This window comes from Dipodomys spectabilis, unplaced genomic scaffold (assembly GCF_019054845.1).
Source record: "Dipodomys spectabilis isolate Male_0828 unplaced genomic scaffold, ASM1905484v1 ptg000003l, whole genome shotgun sequence".
Lineage (NCBI taxonomy): Eukaryota > Metazoa > Chordata > Mammalia > Rodentia > Heteromyidae > Dipodomys > Dipodomys spectabilis.
In genome coordinates, this window is record NW_024870680.1 from 17375490 (window position 1) to 17381480 (window position 5991).

The 5991-nt window shown below is 38.5% G+C and overlaps 1 pseudogene; it reads right to left on the reverse strand.

Moving 5' to 3' along the window:
- Positions 1 to 2288: 2288 nt before the first annotated feature.
- On the reverse strand, positions 2289 to 3241 carry LOC122113834 (annotated as a pseudogene).
- Positions 3242 to 5991: the final 2750 nt, after the last annotated feature.

Genomic DNA, 5991 nt, shown 5'->3' on the forward strand with positions numbered 1-5991 from the left:
AATATAGTTTACATATGAGAGCCCATGAAATAGTATTTTTTGAAGGATCAGATAAACTTAAATACAAACAAAGGTCTTTTGTGTTCTCCCTCCTGGGCCAGTGGATTACAGTGAGTTCTTTTGAGTGCATGTTTTTCAGACAGCATCAACAATGAGGCCTTGAGCTCCTAGCATATGCATTTCCATTCTGAGCAAGCTAAAAGTGTCAATCTTTCCAGCTCTTCCTCCTCTTTCTCCTTTTCTCCCTCCTCCTCCTCCTCTTCCTCCTCCTCCTCTTTCTCTTCCTCCTCCTCCTCTTTCTCTTTCTCTTTTTCTCTCTCCTCTTCTTCTTTCTTTTCCTCCTTTTGCTTCTTCTCCACTATCCTGCTCTTTGATCCCTTCCTTCTCCTATTTGTACTAGAGTTTGAACCCAATGCTCACACAGACATTCTTTCACTTGAGCTACACCTCTAGCTTTTTTCTTTTTTAACTTTAGCTATTTTTTTCATGTAAAATCTTGTGTTTTTGCCTGGGCTGACCTCATATTGCAGTTTTCCTACATATATGTTCTGTGTTGCTGAGACCACAGGCTCATGTGATGAGTTGATAACCAGCTTGTGGGTTGAGAATGGATCTTCTTTTCCTTCCTTCCTTCTTTCCTTCCTTCCTTTCTTCCCTCCTTCTTTCCTTCCTTCCCTCCCTCCCTGCCTGCCTGCCTGCCTTCCTGCTTGCTTGCTTGCTTCCTTCCTTCCTTCCTCTCTCTCTCTTTCTTTCTTTCTCTCTCTCTCTTTCTTTCTCTCTCTCTCTCTCTCTTTCTTTCTTTCCTTCTTTCTTTTTGCATCACACCTGGTGTTTAAACTCAGGGCCTGTGCACTGTCCATAAGCTTTTTTTCCCCTCAAGGCTAGTGCTCTATCACTTGAGTCACAACTCTACTCCCCACTTTTTGCTGGTTAATTGGAGATAAGAGTTTCATGGACTTTGATTCTTTGTGGCTTCAAACTGCAATATTCAAATACCAACCTCCAGAGCATCTGGGATTGCAGGCATGAGTAACCAGTGCCAGGATGGGATCACCTTAACTTTTTAGCCAAATAGGCCTCTAAGTGAGATCTTCATGATCTCTGCTCAGAAGTAGTTGGGATTATAGACATGTACCACCAAGTTCACTCTTTTTTAAAAAGAGAGATGGAAATGCTTACTTCAGTGTTCAGTATTATGAAAATGAAAAATTGGGAAGACCTATTGATTCTTAATCTTACCTTATCATTTGATATTTTTCGTCTTAGCAAATTGAACCTTGCTCAAGGTTTCAACAACAGTAATTTCAATCTTATTCTTCATGCATCTGGATCTCAGAATGCCTTGGATCTGTCTTCTCACTGAATTTGTTGAGAAGTCTAGGAAATGCTAACCTGTGTCTCAATTTGCATCTTTCAGCACCAGTAGTTCTAAATTAGAATATAGCAATGCTGGGGCTGGGAAGGTGGCTCAGTGGTAGAGCACTTGCCTTGCATGCCTGAGGCCCTGGGTTCGATTCTTCAGCACCACATAAGCAAAAAGAAAAAAAGCCAGAAGTGGCGCTGTGGCTCAGGTGGTAGAGTGCTAGCCTTGAGCTGAAGAGCTGAAAGATAGTGCCCAGGCCTAGAGTTCAGGCCCCACGACTGGACCTCCCCCCCCCAAAAAAGAATATAGTAATGCCATTTAGACGTTGTGTGACTTGGAGCAGTGTATTAGATTTCTTGATTATAGCCATACATTTATCTAATTTGGAGTGGGGAAGGGGAATAACAAAATGCTGAAACAAGGACACAGGATGACCCATTGCAACAATGATACCCATAAGACACTATGTTGGAAATGAACTTTACAACTTTCAGGGAGTGGGGAGTGGGGGAGATGGGAAAGGGAAGGCATAGTAGAGAAAAACAAAGGAGGGAGTAGCAATATTTGATAAGACATGTACTCATTATTTTACTCATGTAACTGTAACCTCTCTGTACAGCATCCTTACAATAAAATAAAATTAAAAAAAGAAAATATTACGCAATATTATCTATCTAAACAATCTATTATTACATAATCTCATCTCCATCTTCCAAGAAAAAATATGTTAGTCAAATGAGATTTCTGTGACACCCTATCTCAAAATGCATACTTTCCAAAATGAGTAAGTACAGAGCAAGAATGTCCTGAGTTGTATCTATGCAAGCCTGGCCCACTCCTACATATTTCTAGATGTGCAAAATCTGATTGCATTACAGTAATTGATGAAAGTAGATCTGTGCATCATATATATAATTCCACTTCACTAGGCCCTGTTCTTCCTCTCCTGGAACACTTGGAAGATCTGTCTTCCTATCTGCTTATTTTTCATGCTATAGACAATCGGGTTTAGCACAGGGGGAAGGAGCAGGTAGATATTGGCCATGAGCGTTTGTATTACTGGTGATAGATGTTTGCCAAACCTGTGGATCATGGTGGCACCAATGAAAGGAATGTAGAAGAGTTCCACAGCACAGATGTGAGAGAGGCAAGTGTTGAGGGCTTTGAGCCTCTCTGCTCTGGAGGCAATACCCAGCACTGTCTTCAAGATGAGCATGTAAGAAAAGAGAACGAAGAGGGCATCTTGCCCCAAAGTCAGGATGACCACGATGAGGCCATAGAGGCTGTTGACATGGGTGCTGGCACAGGCTAGCCGCATCATATCTTGGTGAAGACAAAACGAATGCGATAAGACATTGGCATGACAGAAGGGCAGCCACTTTATAAGGAAGGGCACAGGGAAAACCACACAGACAGCCCGGGTGAGGACAACGATTCCATTGGAAGGCCAATAATGTGGTGGCTAAGGATGGAAGTATAACCCAGTGGGTCTCAGATAGCCACAAATCTGTCAAAGGCCATGGACACCAGGACTCCAGAATCTACTAAGCCAAATACATGGATGAAGAACATCTGTGTAACACATGCATCAAAAGCAATGTTAGGAACATTGAACCAGAAGACGCTGAGCATGGAGGGCAAGGTGGACATGGAGAGACTAACATCTGTCAGAGCCAAGATACAGAGGAATTAGTATATAGGCTCATGGAGACTCTGATCCACCTTGACAACTGCTAGGATGGTGCCATTTCCCAGGAGAGTCAGTGAGTAGAGAAATCCCAGGGGAAAGGCCAACCACATGTTCTTGTCAGGCATTCCTGGAATACCCATCAGAATGAAACCATGGTGATAGGCGTGTGATATATTCAGGCTCAGCATGGTATTCTCCCCAAGGTGTTAAGCTGGACTCTCACATTTAGTTTGAAGCTCCCGAATAAAAAATATAGTCTTACATGAGAAAAGTGAAATGACTGGATAGAACAGCAGAGGGAAATTAGGTTAAAAGTTTATGTCTAGATGATTTGCATCACTTTGTCGACTGATCTACGTCACTTTGTCCTTATGGTTCCTATACTGATTACATGTTCTAACTTCTCTTAGTTTTCATTAGTTCATCTAAAAAGAAAATGGAAACAAGATTATACATTCAATGTTCACACAACAGAGAAATTGATTTCCTTCTCCTTTGATGATTCACAAGGTTTGGCAGAAAAGAAGCTATAGCAAGGATTCAATAGTCTAGAATTTTAGCTAAAGGAATAATACTTTTTAAAGTCATTAAAATCACAGTGCCATCACCACACACATACCTACATACAATTATACTAACATTATAAGTTCACATGCATACAGATCTGCATGCATGTGTAAAAATAAAACCTATGTGTAAAAATAAAACAAATGTATTTGTTCCACGCTATTTATAGTAAGTGAACATAAATGTGTAGATGAATGTAAGTGGTAAAAGTTTTCACATTAACATTAAATCTTCACACATGTCAAAAATATACAATTTTCTTAACTTAATTTTTATGTTTTTCAATCATGGGGCTTGAACTCTGGGCCTGGGCACTGTCCCAGAGCTCTTCAGCTCAAGGCAAGGATTCTACCATTTGAGTCATAACAGCACTTCTGGTTTTCTGGTGGTTAATTGGAGATAAGAGTCTCATGGACTTTCCTGCCCAGGCTGGCTTTGAACCGCAATCCTCAGATCTCAGCCTCCTGAGTAGCTAGGATTACAAGCATGAGCCATTTTTGCCTGGCTCCCTTAACTTAATTTTAAGATGACAAAAAGCCAAGAGTAAAATTTCCTAGACCACACACATAAAACCAGGTATAACACATGCAGGAATAGACTACTGACAAATATTTAATTTTGAGAGTCTTCTACGACACCAGAAATTTGACACTCATTCTTGAAAACTCTTTATTCCTCAAATCAACACTTAAGAAATAATGGTAAGAAGCATTGTATTTATAACATGACATATGGAATTGTAGCCCCTTTGTACAACTACTTAATAATAACAATAAAAAAGAAATTACCAAACTAACCTTTCTTTCTATTCTCATAGCTTTCAGTTGGTAAATACATAAATTCAAAGCATTATCAATGCTATTTTAAACATTCTACTTATTTTTAATATTTTTAACATTTTAATATATTTTAAGATTTTTAACATTCGACTGATAAGTTTATTAACAAATAATGTAGCATGTATCTTTTAGTATACATAACTAATGTTTCAAAACAGTGGTGCTCTTTTCTAATATGGTGTTTATAACTAAATTAAAATCAATTTTTTAATTGAAAACATTATTTATTTTATTATCTTTAAGTAGTTGTGCAAAGCACTTGCCATTTAACAAAGCAGTTTATGAGTATAGTGCATCTTGCTCAATGTCACCTCTTCCAACATTTTTGCCCATCCTTCCCTACCCACCCCTTCCCTCACCTTCTTCATTTTGTAGGATATACGGTGAATCCTTAACTGCATTCTTCCCTTCTTCTCCACTTCTATCTCCCCCTTTCCCCGTGACCTCACCCTTTTCCAACTGTTTCTGATATTTATAAAATCAATTTTTGTTTTTACTGAAAATCTTAGGCAATCATCCCAAGTAAAACTTCTTTAAGGCCTTACAAGTCCTTATCTTAGCTTTAATCTTTACATTTATGCCAAGGATTTATTCTCTATTTTGGCCTCTTAGATTCAGACAAATTTGTAGTCTTTTTAATAAAATACTTATGAAGACATATACATGCACTATAATTACTATATTGGCAAGTCTCCTATAAAATGATTACAGAATATTTCTTTTTATATTATAGGATTGCCAAATGAATTAAAAATTACACCTCTTAAGAAATACATTACGGGGGCTGGGAAGTTGGCTCACTGGTAGAGCGCTTGCCTTGCATGCAGGAGGTCTTGGGTTGGATTCATCAGCACCACTTAAGCAGAAAAAAGCCAGAAGTGGTGCTGTGGCTCAAGTGGTAGGGCACTAGCCTTGAGCTGAAGAGCTGAGGGACAGAGCCCAGGCCCAGAGTTCAGGCCCCACGCCTGACAAGAAAAAAAAAAGAAAAAGAAAAAAAAAGAAAAGAAAAAAAAAAGAAAGAAAAGAAATATATCATGGAATGGAATGGATACACAAATAAATTTTAAAAAGCAGTGTTTTTTATAAGAGATGCAAAAAGTCCAGTGGTATTGAAGATAAAAATATCTGATGTTTAGCAAGAGAAAGGAACTTCTATGATGAATACTGCTCCCCAGGACCCCGAAGAATGTATGTTTACCAGTGACCCATAAAAAGCATTTTCATGAACATGAGAGGCACCATGCATCTGTACTATCACACAGTAAAGTTAGGAAAAGACAAGAAAATAGAAGCAGTTTTTGTACTTCTCAAAAGAAACAAAAATGTCTTTATTTGGATCTAACTGTACAAATTTACTAAGTAGCATTAAAAGAACATTTGTTCTTAGTAACTAATTACATTAAAATGACTCCTTCGTCAGAAATAAGACAGGGGTTTTTACTTCTTTCAACTACAGTTAATCAATTAGTTAACTATTAATGAATTAATTTAACAGTTAGGTTCCAGGGCTATTTCTTGAGACTGACTTGGCC